The following is a 16,999-nucleotide window of genomic DNA, read 5'->3' on the forward strand; positions in this document are numbered from 1 at the left end:
GGGGGCCCTGGCTACATAGAGGTGGCAGAAGGGGGCCCCCTGGCTAGATAGAGGTGGCAGAAGGGGGCCCCCTGGATAGAGGTGGAAGGGGGCCCTGGCTAGATAGAGGTGGCAGAAGGGGGCCCTGGCTAGATAGAGAGGCGGCAGGAAGGGGGCTGGCTAGATAGAGGTGGCAGAAGGGGGCCCTGGCTAGATAGAGGTGGCAGAAGGGGGCCCTGGCTAGATAGAATTGGCAGAAGGGGGCCCCCTGAATGATAGAGGTACAGCAGAAGGGGGCCCTGGCTAGATAGAGGTGGCAGAAGGGGGCCCTGGCTGGCCAGATAGAGAGGCTGAGGGTGCAGAAGGGGGCCCTAGAGGCGGCAGAAGGGGCCCTACAGATAGAGGTGGCAGAAGGGGCCCTGGCTAGAGAGGCGGCAGAAGGGGGCCCCATGATAGAGGCGGCAGGGGGCCCTGGCTACATAGAGGTGGCAGAAGGGGGCCCTGGCTACATAGAGGTGGCAGAGGGCAGGGGCCCTGGCTACATAGAGGTGGCAGAAGGGGCCCTGGCTAGAGGTGGGCAGAAGGGGTGGCAGAAGGGGGCCCTGGCTAGATAGAAGGTGGCAGAGGTGGCAGGGGGCCCTGGCTAGATAGAGGTGGCAGAAGGGGCCCTGGCTAGATAGAGGGGTGGCAGAAGGGGGCCCTGGCTAGATAGAGGTGGCAGAAGGGCCCTGGCTAGATAGAGGTGGCAGAAGGGGGCCCTGGCTAGATAGAGGTGGCAGAAGGGGCCCTGGCTAGATGGCAGAAGGGGTGGCAGAAGGGGGGCCCTGGCTAGATAGAGGGGGTGGAAGAAAGGGGGCCCTGGCTAGATAGAGGTGGCAGAAGAGGCCCTGGCTATAGAGGTGGCAGAAGGGGGGCCCTGGCTAGATAGATGGAAGGGGGTGGAAGAAGAAGGGGGCCCTGGCTAGATAGAGGTGGCAGAAGGTGGCAGAAGGGCAGAAGGGGGCCCTGGCTACATAGAGGTGGCAGAAGGGGGCCAGACTACATAGAGGTGGCAGAAGACAGGGTCCTGACTACATAGAGGTATGTTCTGCTTCATGTTCCCACGTCAGTACCACTACAACCCAGAGGAGCGCTCGTTCACAAGAAAAAGGTGAGTAAAACAAACACCTCACCCAGCCTGTTACCATAGCAGACACTAGCTAGCCCAGCTGAGGAGCATCCTTCACACAGTGTGGTGTGTCTGTATACGTACAGCTCTACTGCTGCCAGCAGCTGGAGGTCTCCTCCGTTCATGTAGTAAAAGATAAGACAGCAGGTCCTCCCCATACCGAGACAGTTTGATTGCAGCAAGCTGGAAGGAGGAGAGGGAGAGGAAAGGAGAGGGGGGAAAGGGGGGAGGAAAGAAAGGGAAAAGGAAGGGGGAAGAGGGAGAGAGGGGGGGAAGGGAGGAAGAGAGGGAGAGAGGGAGAAGAGGGAGGGAAGAGAGAGAGGGGGAGAGGGAGGGAAGAGGGAGAGAGGGGGAAGAGGGGAGGGGAGAGGGAGAGAGGGGAAGAGGGAGAGAGGGGGAAGAGGGAGGGGAAGTGGAGAGGGGCAACAGGTTATTGATCTAGTCAGCTACCTGGCACCATCAACAGAAGCCAACCGTACCATTCTTATCTCAACCATGCTAGATAAAGATGGTTCAACTCTCACAGTGGACAGAGCAGTTACAACAAGTGTTGCTAGTGCAGCCAAACAGAGGGGCCAATAACATGAGGCCAAAACAACAACGTTACATTGAGCTGATTAGAAAAGGTACTTTAACCATGGTGGTGTGTTGTGGCCATGTTGGCCAACAGCATCCCAACCCTGGGTTTATTCTGTTTCTGAGGTACATACCTTGTCCCTTATGTGAATGTTGGTTAAATACTCAGATGGAACATGGAAGTCTGGAAGGGAAGAGAGAAATGGTTAGAGAGAAGCAGACGGGGAAACTGGCAGAATCTATCCCACCTTCAGAGCACTCTGGCTGGGTAGGATACGTACCGATGTCCTGGGGTCGACACGGTGCTGACGCCCAGGGAGATGCAAACTTGGGGTACAGGTTTCTGAAGGACGAGAAAGTGGTCATGCTGTTACTGAGATTATTTTGTTGCCATGTTAACAGGTTACAATGGCGTGTCCTTTTCGTTTTTCGATTAAAAAAAAAATGACAGAATTGGACATAATAGCAGCCTATTGTCCAGTGAGTGTGTGTTTTTCAGGAGGCTACTGCTCTCAGGCTGTCAGCTGCCTGCTACCGCTCTCAGGCTGTCACCTGCCTGCTACCGCTCTCAGGCTGTCACCTGCCTGCTACCGCTCTCAGGCTGTCAGCTGCCTGCTACCGCTCTCAGGCTGTCAGCTGCCTGCTACCGCTCTCAGGCTGTCAGCTGCCTGCTACCGCTCTCAGGCTGTCAGCTGCCTGCTACCGCTCTCAGGCTGTCAGCTGCCTGCTACCGCTCTCAGGCTGTCAGCTGCCTGCTACCGCTCTCAGGCTGTCAGCTGCCTGCTGCTCTCAGGCTGTCAGCTACTGCTCTCAGGCTGTCAGCTCTCAGGCTGTCAGGCTGCCTGCTACTACCGCTCTCAGGCTGTCAGCTGCCTGCTACCGCTCTCAGGCTGTCAGCTGCCTGCTACCGCTCTCAGGCTGTCAGCTGCCTGCTACCGCTCTCAGGCTGTCAGCTGCCTACTACCGCTCTCAGGCTGTCAGCTGCCTGCTACTGCTCTCAGGCTGCCTGCTACTACCGCTCTCAGGCCGTCAGCTGCCTGCTACTACCGCTCTCAGGCCGTCAGCTGCCTGCTGCTACCGCTCTCAGGCCGTCAGCTGCCTGCTACTACCGCTCTCAGGCCGTCAGCTGCCTGCTGCTACCGCTCTCAGGCCGTCAGCTGCCTGCTACCGCTCTCAGGCCGTCAGCTGCCTGCTGCTACCGCTCTCAGGCCGTCAGCTGCCTGCTACCGCTCTCAGGCCGTCAGCTGCCTGCTACCGCTCTCAGGCCGTCAGCTGCCTGCTACTACCGCTCTCAGGCCGTCAGCTGCCTGCTACTACCGCTCTCAGGCCGTCAGCTGCCTGCTGCTACCGCTCTCAGGCCGTCAGCTGCCTGCTGCTACCGCTCTCAGGCCGTCAGCTGCCTGCTACCGCTCTCAGGCCGTCAGCTGCCTGCTGCTACCGCTCTCAGGCCGTCAGCTGCCTGCTGCTACCGCTCTCAGGCCGTCAGCTGCCTGCTACCGCTCTCAGGCCGTCAGCTGCCTGCTACCGCTCTCAGGCCGTCAGCTGCCTGCTACCGCTCTCAGGCCGTCAGCTGCCTGCTACCGCTCTCAGGCCGTCAGCTGCCTGCTACCGCTCTCAGGCCGTCAGCTGCCTGCTACCGCTCTCAGGCTGCCTGCTACTGCTACCGCTCTCAGGCCGTCAGCTGCCTGCTACCGCTCTCAGGCTGCCTGCTACTGCTACCGCTCTCAGGCCGTCAGCTGCCTGCTACTGCTACCGCTCTCAGGCCGTCAGCTGCCTGCTACCGCTCTCAGGCCGTCAGCTGCCTGCCTGCTACCGCTCTCAGGCCGTCAGCTGCCTGCTACCGCTCTCAGGCTGCCTGCTACTGCTACCGCTCTCAGGCTGTCAGCTGCCTGCTACCGCTCTCAGGCTGTCAGCTGCCTGCTACCGCTCTCAGGCTGTCAGCTGCCTGCTACCGCTCTCAGGCTGTCAGCTGCCTGCTACCGCTCTCAGGCTGTCAGCTGCCTGCTACCGCTCTCAGGCTGTCAGCTGCCTGCTACCGCTCTCAGGCTGTCAGCTGCCTGCTACCGCTCTCAGGCTGTCAGCTGCCTGCTACCGCTCTCAGGCTGTCAGCTGCCTGCTACCGCTCTCAGGCTGTCAGCTGCCTGCTTACCGCTCTCAGGCTGTCAGCTGTCAGCTACTACCGCTCTCAGGCTGTCAGCTGCCTGCTACTACCGCTCTCAGGCTGTCAGCTGCCTGCTACCGCTCTCAGGCTGTCAGCTGCCTGCTACCGCTGTCAGGCTGTCACCTGCCTGCTACCGCTGTCAGGCTGTCACCTGCCTGCTACCGCTCTCAGGCTGTCAGCTGCCTGCTACCGCTCTCAGGCTGTCAGCTGCCTGCTACCGCTCTCAGGCTGTCAGCTGCCTGCTACCGCTCTCAGGCTGTCAGCTGCCTGCTACCGCTCTCAGGCTGTCAGCTGCCTGCCACCGCTCTCAGGCTGTCAGCTGCCTGCTACCGCTCTCAGGCTGTCAGCTGCCTGCTACCGCTCTCAGGCTGTCAGCTGCCTGCTACCGCTCTCAGGCTGTCAGCTGCCTGCTACCGCTCTCAGGCTGTCAGCTGCCTGCTACCGCTCTCAGGCTGTCAGCTGCCTGCTACCGCTCTCAGGCTGTCAGCTGCCTGCTACCGCTCTCAGGCTGTCAGCTGCCTGCTACCGCTCTCAGGCTGTCAGGATGAGACAACATGTAGCAGGATGACTGATTAGTGAAGGCTGCTCATCTTCTTATGACTGGAGGAGGGAGATGCCAAGAGAGGTGTACAGGTGTGTGAAAGAGCCACTCCTCGCACCTGTAGCATTGGGATATATTTGGAATATATTTTTTTAGACAAGAGGATAGAGCGCCTCCTACTGGCCCCCCAACACCACTTCCAGCAGCATCTGGTCTCCCATCCAGGGACCGACCCGGACCAACCCTGCTTAGCTTCAGAATCAAGCCAGCAGTGGTATGCAGGGTGGTATGCTGCTGGCTCACCTCTGACCAATCAATAGCGCAGGTGATCCAGAGTGGGCGGGTGTTAGGGGTGTGGCTCCCTGAGATAACACACAGAGGCTATGATCAGACAGCCTTCAGTGGCTTAGCAGTTATCTTTACACTGTACACGCACACAGTGCACACACCACAGTGCACACACCACAGTGCACACACCACAGTGCACACACCACAGTGCACACACCACAGTGCACACACCACAGTGCACACACCACAGTGCACACACCACAGTGCACACACCACAGTGCACAGCTGACATTTGGTGCATGAGAAATGCTTAACAGAAGCCTTTGGTCTGAGGGGCGTCGTCACCAAACACAGGAGATGTAACTCCACTAACCCTCCAGCTATGTAGATAATGAAACTAGTCACATCACTACCCACAGACACAGACAGCAGTTACCCTACACAGCAGTTACCCTACACAGCACAGACAGAGAGACAGCAGTTACCCTACACAGCACAGACAGAGAGACAGCAGTTACACTACACAGCACAGACAGAGAGACAGCAGATACCCTACACAGCACATACAGAGAGACAGCAGTTACCCTACACAGGCAGAGTAGAGCAGCTGGACCACATTGTATTGTTACTGTGTAACGAGACACACACCGTCTCTGTCAGCTGAACACACATCACATTAGACAGACAGCAGCTACTCCTCACATCACATTAGACAAACCGTAGCTACTCCTCACATCACATTAGACAGACAGCAGCTACTCCTCACATCACATTAGACAGACAGACAGTAGCTACTCCTCACATCAGACAGACAGCAGCTACACCACATAGCACATCAGACAGACAGCAGCTACTCCTCACAGCACATCAGACAGACAGCAGCTACACCACACAGCACATCAGACAGACAGCAGCTACACTACAGACAGCAGCTACACCACACAGCACATCAGACAGAGCAGCTACACCACACAGCACATCAGACAGACAGCAGCTACACCACACAGCACATCAGACAGACAGCAGCTACACCACACAGCACATCAGACAGACAGCAGCTACACCACACAGCACATCAGACAGACAGCAGCTACTCCTCACAGCACATCAGACAGACAGCAGCTACACCACACAGCGCATCAGACAGACAGCAGCTACACCACACAGCACATCAGACAGACAGCAGCTAACCACACAGCACATCAGACAGAGCAGCTACACCACACAGCACATCAGACAGACAGCAGCTACACCACACAGCACATCAGACAGACAGCAGCTACACTACATCAGACAGACAGCAGCTACACCACACAGCACATCAGACAGAGCAGCTACACCACATCAGACAGAGCAGCTACACCTCACAGCACATCAGACAGACAGCAGCTACACCACACAGCACATCAGATAGACAGCAGCTACTCCTCACATCACATTAGACAGACAGACAGACAGCAGCTACTCCTCACATCACATTAGACAGACAGCAGCTACTCCTCACATCAGATTTGACAGACAGCAGCTACTCCTCACAGCACATCAAATAGACAGCAGCTACTCCTCACCGCACATCAGACAGACAGCAGCTACTCCTCACAGCACATCAAATAGACAGCAGCTACTCCTCACCGCACATCAAACAGACAGCAGCTACTCCTCACATCAGACAGACAGCAGCTACTCCTCACATCAGACAGACAGCAGCTACTCCTCACATCAGACAGACAGCAGCTACTCCTCACATCAGACAGACAGCAGCTACTCCTCACATCAGACAGACAGCAGCTACTCCTCACATCAGACAGACAGCAGCTACTCCTCACATCAGACAGACAGCAGCTACTCCTCACATCAGACAGACAGCAGCTACCCTCACATCAGACAGACAGCAGCTACTCCTCACATCAGACAGACTACTCCTCATCAGACAGACAGCAGCATCAGACAGACAGCAGCCACACCAGACAGTTCATTATACTGCATCTACTGATGGATAATGAATCTTCACTCCGTCTGACTCCATAAGTTAAGAGTCTAACTACGGCTGCAGCCTAAACTGCTCCTGGATCAGTTATTCCCAGGTCCTGTTGAGAGAGTTTCTAAATGTCCTCCATAAGTTAAGAGTCTAACTACGGCTGCAGCCTAAACTGCTCCTGGATCAGTTATTCCCAGGTCCCGTTGAGAGAGTTTCTAAATGTCCTCCATAAGTTAAGAGTCTAACTACGGCTGCAGCCTAAACTGCTCCTGGATCAGTTATTCCCAGGTCCCGTTGAGAGAGTTTCTAAATGTCCTACATAAGTTAAGAGTCTAACTACGGCTGCAGCCTAAACTGCTCCTGGATCAGTTATTCCCAGGTCCCGTTGAGAGAGTTTCTAAATGTCCTCCATAAGTTAAGAGTCTAACTACGGCTGCAGCCTAAACTGCTCCTGGATCAGTTATTCCCAGGTCCCGTTGAGAGAGTTTCTAAATGTCCTCCATAAATTAAGAGTCTAACTACGGCTGCAGCCTAAACTGCTCCTGGATCAGTTATTCCCAGGTCCCGTTGAGAGAGTTTCTAAATGTCCTCCATAAGTTAAGAGTCTAACTACGGCTGCAGCCTAAACTGCTCCTGGATCAGTTATTCCCAGGTCCCGTTGAGAGAGTTTCTAAATGTCCTCCATAGGTTAAGAGTCTAACTACGGCTGCAGCCTAAACTGCTCCTGGATCAGTTATTCCCAGGTCCCGTTGAGAGAGTTTCTAAATGTCCTCCATAAGTTAAGAGTCTAACTACGGCTGCAGCCTAAACTGCTCCTGGATCAGTTATTCCCAGGTCCCGTTGAGAGAGTTTCTAAATGTCCTCCATAAGTTAAGAGTATAAAGACGGCTGCAGCCTAAACTGCTCCTGGATCAGTTGAGAGAGTTTCTAAATGTCCTAGAGACGACCAGACTTACTCTGGCGAGTTGAGGTTGAGTCCTAGTGTTGTCAGGTCGCTGCCCAGTGCCAGGTGCACCATGCCAGGGTCCGTCTCCGCTGCCCTGATGAATGTTAACAAGCCAATCATCCCAAACTGGTCTGTTACCATGCCCCCGGGAATGTTCGTCACGCGACCTGGAGGAGGAAAGACCAATGAGGATGGGACCCTCGTGTGTGTGTGTGTGTGTGTGTGTGTGTGTGTGTGTGTGTGTGTGTGTGTGTGTGTGTGTGTGTGTGTGTGTGTGTGTGTGTGTGTGTGTGTGTGTGTGTGTGTGTGTGTGTGTGTGTGTGTGTGTGTGTGTGTGTGTGTGTGTGTGTGTGTCCTAGTCTATTAACTGGAGTTGAACGTTGACCTTAGTGCCCGGCTGATGGCAAAATGACCAGGTTACATTGTTCCTGACCACGGAAAAGTCTTAGTTAACACATTGTAATGTTACGTGAAAAACTACAGTCCAATGCCTTTCTTGTAGCTCTTCCTAGTCATCACCTACACCAGGTCTTCCTAGTCATCACCTACACCAGGTCTTCATAGTCATCACCAGGTCTTCCTAGTCATTACCTATACCAGGTCTTCCTAGTCATCACCTACACCAGGTCTTCATAGTCATCACCTACACCAGGTCTTCATAGTCATTACCTATACCAGGTCTTCATAGTCATCACCAGGTCTTCCTAGTCATCACCAGGTCTTCCTAGTCATCACCAGGTCTTCCTAGTCATCACCTACACCAGGTATTCCTAGTCATCACCTACACCAGGTATTCCTAGTCATCACCTACACCAGGTCTTCCTAGTCATCACCTACACCAGGTCTTCATAGTCATCACCAGGTCTTCCTAGTCATCACCTACACCAGGTCTTCATAGTCATCACCAGGTCTTCCTAGTCATTACCTATACCAGGTCTTCCTAGTCATCACCTACACCAGGTCTTCATAGTCATCACCTACACCAGGTCTTCATAGTCATTACCTATACCAGGTCTTCATAGTCATCACCAGGTCTTCCTAGTCATCACCAGGTCTTCCTAGTCATCACCAGGTCTTCCTAGTCATCACCTACACCAGGTATTCCTAGTCATCACCTACACCAGGTATTCCTAGTCATCACCTACACCAGGTCTTCCTAGTCATCACCTACACCAGGTCTTCATAGTCATCACCAGGTCTTCCTAGTCATCACCTACACCAGGTCTTCCTAGTCATTACCTACACCAGGTCTTCCTAGTCATTACCTACACCAGGTCTTCCTAGTCATTACCTACACCAGGTCTTCCTAGTCATCACCAGGTCTTCCTAGTCATCACCTATACCAGGTCTTCCTAGTCATTACCTACACCAGGTCTTCCTAGTCATTACCTACACCAGGTCTTCCTAGTCATTACCTACACCAGGTATTCCTAGTCATCACCTATACCAGGTCTTCCTAGTCATTACCTACACCAGGTCTTCCTAGTCATTACCTACACCAGGTCTTCCTAGTCATTACCTACACCAGGTCTTCCTAGTCATCACCTACACCAGGTCTTCCTAGTCATCACCAGGTCTTCCTAGTCATCACCTACACCAGGTATTCCTAGTCATCACCTACACCAGGTCTTCCTAGTCATCACCAGGTCTTCCTAGTCATCACCTACACCAGGTATTCCTAGTCATCACCTACACCAGGTCTTCCTAGTCATTACCTACACCAGGTCTTCCTAGTCATTACCTACACCAGGTATTCCTAGTCATCACCAGGTCTTCCTAGTCATCACCTATACCAGGTCTTCCTAGTCATTACCTACACCAGGTCTTCCTAGTCATTACCTACACCAGGTCTTCCTAGTCATTACCTACACCAGGTCTTCCTAGTCATTACCTACACCAGGTCTTCCTAGTCATTACCTACACCAGGTCTTCCTAGTCATCACCTACACCAGGTCTTCCCAGTCATCACCAGGTCTTCCTAGTCATCACCAGGTCTTCCTAGTCATTACCTATACCAGGTCTTCATAGTCATTACCTATACCAGGTCTTCCTAGTCATCACCTACACCAGGTCTTCCTAGTCATCACCAGGTCTTCCTAGTCATTACCAGGTCTTCCTAGTCATTACCAGGTCTTCCTAGTCATTACCAGGTCTTCCTAGTCATTACCAGGTCTTCCTAGTCATCACCTATACCAGGTCTTCATAGTCATCACCAGGTCTTCCTAGTCATCACCTATACCAGGTCTTCCTAGTCATTACCTATACCAGGTCTTCCTAGTCATCACCTATACCAGGTCTTCCTAGTCATTACCTATACCAGGTCTTCCTAGTCATTACCTATACCAGGTCTTCCTAGTCATTACCTATACCAGGTCTTCCTAGTCATCACCTATACCAGGTCTTCCTAGTCATCACCTATACCAGGTCTTCCTAGTCATTACCTATACCAGGTCTTCCTAGTCATCACCTATACCAGGTCTTCCTAGTCATTACCTATACCAGGTCTTCCTAGTCATCACCTATACCAGGTCTTCCTAGTCATCACCTATACCAGGTCTTCCTAGTCATTACCTATACCAGGTCTTCCTAGTCATCACCAGGTCTTCCTAGTCATTACCTATACCAGGTCTTCCTAGTCATTACCTACACCAGGTCTTCCTAGTCATCACCTACACCAGGTCTTCCTAGTCATTACCTATACCAGGTCTTCCTAGGCATTACCTATACCAGGTCTTCCTAGTCATCACCAGGTCTTCCTAGTCATTACCTATACCAGGTCTTCCTAGTCATTACCTATACCAGGTCTTCCTAGTCATCACCTATACCAGGTCTTCCTAGTCATTACCTATACCAGGTCTTCATAGTCATCACCTACACCAGGTCTTCCTAGTCATCACCTATACCAGGTCTTCATAGTCATCACCAGGTCTTCCTAGTCATCACCTACACCAGGTCTTCCTAGTCATTACCTACACCAGGTCTTCCTAGTCATTACCTACACCAGGTCTTCCTAGTCATCACCTACACCAGGTCTTCCTAGTCATCACCTACACCAGGTCTTCCTAGTCAGGTCCTGTCCTGTGACAGGTGAAAGGTTGGACGGAGTGAAGGACAGAGTGAAACACACAGTGTAGAAGGACAGAGTGAAGGACAGAGTGAAGGACAGAGTGAAGGACAGAGTGAAGGACAGAGTGAAGGACAGAGTGAAGGACAGAGTGAAGGACAGAGTGAAGGACAGAGAGAGAGGAATTGAGCCTCACCGTCCGGTAACACCTGTATGCCTTTCTTCAACTGGTTGTTGTTCTGGGTTGTTGAGCTCTTGTCTCCGGGGAACTTGGGCCCGTCTGTGCTGCTGGAAGTCTTACCTGAAGAGTTTAGATTCTGAAAGAGGTAACAGGGAGAGAAGCAGGGTTTAGATTCTGGAGAGACAGGAAGAGAAGCAGCGTCGTGAAGAAGGCGCAGCAGCGCCTATTCAACCTCAGGAGGCTGAAGAAATTCGGCTTGTCACCAAAAGCACTCACAAACTTCTACAGATGCACAATCGAGAGCATCCTGGCGGGCTGTATCACCGCCTGGTACGGCAACTGCTCCGCCCTCAACCGTAAGGCTCTCCAGAGGGTAGTGAGGACTGCACAACGCATCACCGGGGGCAAACTACCTGCCCTCCAGGACACCTACACCACCCGTTGTTACAGGAAGGCCATAAAGATCATCAAGGACATCAACCACCCGAAGCACTGCCTGTTCACCCCGCTATCATCCAGAAGGCGAGGTCAGTACAGGTGCATCAAAGCTGGGACCGAGAGACTGAAAAACAGCTTCTATCTCAAGGCCATCAGACTGTTAAATAGCCACCACTAACATTGAGTGGCTGCTGCCAACACACTGTCATTGACACTGACCCAACTCCAGCCATTTTAATAATGGGAATTGATGGGAAATGATGTAAATATATCACTAGCCACTTTAAACAATGCTACCTTATATAATGTTACTTACCCTACATTATTCATCTCATATGCATATGTATATACTGTACTCTACAACATCGACTGCATCCTTATGTAACACATGTATCACTAGCCACTTTAACTATGCCACTTTGTTTACTTTGTCTACACACTCATCTCATATGTATATACTGTACTCGATACCATCTACTGTATGCTGCTCTGTACCATCACTCATTCATATATCCTTATGTACATGTTCCTTATCCCCTTACACTGTGTATAAGACAGTAGTTTTGGAATTGTTAGTTAGATTACTTGTTGGTTATCACTGCATTGTCGGAACTAGAAGCACAAGCATTTCGCTACACTCGCATTAACATCTGCTAACCATGTGTATGTGACAAATAAAATTTGATTTGATTTGATTTGAGTTTAGATTCTGGAGAGAGACAGGAAGAGAAGCAGAGTTTAGATTCTGGAGAGAGAGACAGGAAGAGAAGCAGAGTTTAGATTCTGGAGAGAGAGACAGGAAGAGAAGCAGAGTTTAGATTCTGGAGAGAGAGACAGGAAGAGAAGCAGAGTTTAGATTCTGGAGAGAGAGACAGGAAGAGAAGCAGAGTTTAGATTCTGGAGAGAGAGACAGGAAGAGAAGCAGAGTAGATTCTGGAGAGAGAGACAGGAAGAGAAGCAGAGTAGATTCTGGAGAGAGAGACAGGAAGAGAAGCAGAGTAGATTCTGGAGAGAGACAGGAAGAGAAGCAGAGTAGATTCTGGAGAGAGACAGGAAGAGAAGCAGAGAGGGACAGGAAGAGAAGCAGGAAGAGAAGCAGAGTAGATTCCAGGGAGGGATGAAGAGGCATAGTGAAAGAGCACATTCTACACAGGGAGGAAGAATCCTGTTCGAGTCCCAGTATCTTTCCCTGTGCGGCTGGTTCTCCTCCGAACACTAAAGATACAGTCTAATAACGTCACTGAAACGGTCTTCACTAAATTGAACTACTTCCTGTGGGATAAATAGAACTACACTTCAGAACAGAAAAACAGGGAAACTAACACTGGCTTCATTAACTTCTGGGTGACAGGGGGCAGTATTTGCACGTCCGGATGAAATGCATGCCCAAATTCTACTGCCTGCTACTCATCCCCAGAAAATAAAATGTGCATATTATTAGTAGATCTGAATAGAAAACACTCTGAAGTTTCTAAAACTGTTTGAATCATGTCTGTGAGTATAACAGAACTTATTTAGCAGGTGAAACCCCGAGGACAAACCATTCAGATTTTTTGTTGTTGCGGTCACTCTCTTGTCAATGGGTTTTCATTGGGAATCCAGATTTCTAAGGGACCTTCTTGCAGTTCCTATCGCTTCCACTGGATGTCAACAGTCTTTAGAAATTGGTTGAGGTTATTCCTTTGTGTAATGAAGAAGTACGGCCATCTTGAACAAGGGTCACTTGAAGTGTACTGTTAGATAGAGGCGCGTGACCAGAAAGCTAGCTTCAGTTTTATTGATTATGTTAAAAAATACCTAAAGTTGTATTACAAAAGTAGTTTGAAATGTTTTGGCAAAGTTCACAGGTAACTTTTGAGATATTTTGTAATCACGTTGAGCAAGTTGGAACCGGTGTTTTTCTGGATCAAACGCGCCAAATAAAAATTGACATTTTGGATATATATCGACAGAATTCATCGAACAAAAGGACCATGTGTGATGTTTATGGGACATATTGGAGCCAACAGAAGAAGCTCGTCAAAGTTAAGGCATGATTTATATGTTTATATCTGCATTTTGTGTCGCGCCTGCAGGGTTGAAATATGCTTTCTTGCTTTGTTTACTATGATGCTATCCTCAGATTAATAGCATCGTTTACTTTCGCCTAAAAGTCTTTTTGAAATCTAACTTGTTGGCCGGATTCACAACAAGTGCAGCTTTAATTTGCTATATTGCATGTGTGATTTAATGAAAGTTTGATTTTTATAGTAATTTATTTGAATTTCACACTCTGCATTTGCCCTGGCTTTTGGGACGCTAGCGTCCCACATATCCCAGAGAGGTTAAACAGCCCTACTACAATGGATTTCAAAAGCCACGTCCATAGTAAACAGCAGCTCACAAGTCCCTCATCAGTCTCCCTCTGAAGCCATTAGAGATGCTGTTTCAGACAGTGACCGTGTTGATTTACCCAGCAGCCCCCTGCTACTAGAACACAAGTCCTCATCCGTCTCCCTCTGAAGCCATTAGAGATGCTGTTTCAGACAGTGACCGTGTTGATTTACCCAGCAGCCCCTGCTACCAGAACACATGTCCTCATCCGTCTCCCTCTCAATCCATTAGAGATGCTGTTTCAGACAGTGACCGTGTTGATTTACCCAGCAGCCCCTGCTACTAGAACACATGTCCCTGCAACATGAATCAATAATAAGTTAGTTTGTCCTAGTTTAGTTCCAGGTCTCTCTACCCCATTGACGAAGCCTCAGAGCTGAGCTACATTAGTCACACAGACGATGATCAACTCCACTCAGCAGGAACACCACCAAACAGACCTTATATCACATCTCTAAGTTCCTCGTAGAGATGAAAGACCCACCGTTTTGCTGTCGTCGTTGTTCGACGTGGGGTCCTTGTAGTTGGGACCAGGCAGTGCAGGGAAGTCCTCGTTATGGATGGAGAAGTCTTGGGACTGTTCGTTTGAGGGTTTGGTGACCATTCCAACTGCAGTACAGGAGGACAGGATGGACAGGCTGTAGCTCAGGTAAATACAGGGACAGAGAAGATCTTATCTCTCCAGAAGACAACCATCAACATCATGGCATCCCAGCAACCCAGAGGCAAAGGTAAACATGTTTTATTTTCTCACAGACTGGGACACACTCATCATAGAGCCCTCACAGCCAGTGGGTTGAGGAGAGGAGGTAGGGGGTCTCACCATAGAGAGCCCTCCCAGCCAGTGGGTTGAGGAGAGGAGGTAGGGGGTCTCACCATAGAGAGCCCACCCAGCCAGTGGGTTGAGGAGAAGAGGTTGGGGGTCTCACCATAGAGAGCCCTCCCAGCCAGTGGGTTGAGGAGAGGAGGTAGGGGGTCTCACCATAGAGAACCAGTGGGTTGAGGAGAGGAGGTAGGGGTTCTCACCATAGAGAACCAGTGGGTTGAGGAGAGGAGGTAGGGGGTCTCACCATAGAGAACCAGTGGGTTGAGGAGAGGAGGTTGGGAGTCTCACCATAGAGAACCAGTGGGTTGAGGAGAGGAGGTTGGGGGTCTCACCATAGAGAGCCCTCCCAGCCAGTGGGTTGAGGAGAAGAGGTAGGGGGTCTCACCATAGAGAACCAGTGGGTTGATGAGAAGAGGTAGGGGTTCTCACCATAGAGAGCCCTCCCAGCCAGTGGGTTGAGGAGAGGAGGTAGGGGGTCTCACCATAGAGAACCAGTGGGTTGAGGAGAGGAGGTATTTGGTCTCACCATAAGGAGCCCTCCCAGCCAGTGGGTTGAGGAGAGGAGGTAGGGGGTCTCACCATAGAGAACCAGTGGGTTGAGGAGAGGAGGTAGGGGTTCTCACCATAGAGAACTAGTGGGTTGAGGAGAGGAGGTAGGGGGTCTCACCATAGAGAACCAGTGGGTTGAGGAGAGGAGGTTGGGGGTCTCACCATAGAGAACCAGTGGGTTGAGGAGAGGAGGTTGGGGGTCTCACCATAGAGAACCAGTGGGTTGAGGAGAGGAGGTAGGGAGTCTCACCATAGAGAACCAGTGGGTTGAGGAGAGGAGGTTGGGGGTCTCACCATAGAGAACCAGTGGGTTGAGGAGAGGAGGTTGGGGGTCTCACCATAGAGAACCAGTGGGTTGAGGAGAGGAGGTAGGGTGTCTCACCATAGAGAACCAGTGGGTTGAGGAGAGGAGGTTGGGGGTCTCACCATAGAGAACCAGTGGGTTGAGGAGAGGAGGTAGGGCGTCTCACCATAGAGAACCAGTGGGTTGAGGAGAGGAGGTAGGGGTCTCACCATAGAGAACCAGTGGGTTGAGGAGAGGAGGTAGGGGTCTCACCATAGAGAACCAGTGGGTTGAGGAGAGGAGGTTGGGGGTCTCACCGTAAGGAGCCCTCCCAGCCAGTGGGTTGAGGAGAGGAGGTTGGGGGTCTCACCATAGAGAACCAGTGGGTTGAGGAAAGGGGTTAGGGGTCTCACCATAAGGAGCCCTCCCAGCCAGTGGGTTGAGGAGAGGAGGTAGGGGTCTCACCATAAGGAGCCTCCCAGTCAGTGGGTTGAGGAGAGGAGGTAGGGGGTCTCACCATAAGGAGCCCTCCCAGCCAGTGGGTTGAGGAGAGGAGTAGGGTTCCCACCGCCTTCCCTCCGACTCCGGTCTGCTAACGCTGGGAAGTCTGACAAGTCCAGACCTGTCACGTTTTCACTTCCGTCTACAGCAGGAAGAGAGACAGGACCAGAGAACAGTTAGTCAAGTCACCTCCCAATGTATTTAAAAAGCATTTCAGCAGATAAAACAAGCTTCTAGAGCCTCATAGCAAACCTCTATTCAGTTACAGAGAAACAAACCTCCATCTAGTCAGAGAAACAAACCTCCATCTAGTCAGAGAAACAAACCTCCATCTAGTCAGAGAAACAAACCTCCATCTAGTCAGAGAAACAAACCTCCATCTAGTCAGAGAAACAAACCTCCATCTAGTCAGAGAAACAAACCTCCATCTAGTCAGAGAAACAAACCTCCATCTAGTCAGTTAGAGAGAAACAAACCTCCATCTAGTCAGTTAGAGAGAAACAAACCTCCATCTAGTCAGTTAGAGAGAAACAAACCTCCATCTAGTCAGTCAGAGAGAAACAAACCTCCATCTAGTCAGTCAGAGAGAGAGAAACAAACCTCCATCTCGTCAGTCAGAGAAACAAACCTCCATCTCGTCAGTCAGAGAAACAAACCTCCATCTCGTCAGTCAGAGAAACAAACCTCCATCTCAGTCAGAGAAACAAACCTCATCTAGAAACCTCCATCTAGAGAAACAAACCTCCATCTAGTCAGAGAAACAAACCTCCATCTAGTCAGAGAAACAAACCTCCATCTAGTCAGAGAAACAAACCTCCATCTAGTCAGAGAAACAAACCTCCATCTAGTCAGAGAAACAAACCTCCATCTAGTCAGAGAAACAAACCTCCATCTAGTCAGAGAAACAAACCTCCATCTAGTCAGTTAGAGAGAAACAAACCTCCATCTAGTCAGTTAGAGAAACAAACCTCCATCTAGTCAGTTAGAGAAACAAACCTCCATCTAGTCAGTTAGAGAGAAACAAACCTCCATCTAGTCAGTTAGAGAGAAACAAACCTCCATCTAGTCAGAGAGAGAGAAACAAACCTCCATCTCGTCAGAGAAACAAACCTCCATCTAGTCAGAGAAACAAACCTCCATCTAGTCA

The 16,999-nt window shown here is 51.0% G+C and overlaps 1 pseudogene; it reads right to left on the reverse strand.

The window, feature by feature from the left end:
* Positions 1-1,231: 1,231 nt before the first annotated feature.
* On the reverse strand, positions 1,232-16,007 carry LOC124029752 (annotated as a pseudogene).
* Positions 16,008-16,999: the final 992 nt, after the last annotated feature.

This window comes from Oncorhynchus gorbuscha, unplaced genomic scaffold (genome assembly GCF_021184085.1).
Source record: "Oncorhynchus gorbuscha isolate QuinsamMale2020 ecotype Even-year unplaced genomic scaffold, OgorEven_v1.0 Un_scaffold_7541, whole genome shotgun sequence".
Taxonomy (NCBI): Eukaryota; Metazoa; Chordata; class Actinopteri; order Salmoniformes; family Salmonidae; genus Oncorhynchus; species Oncorhynchus gorbuscha.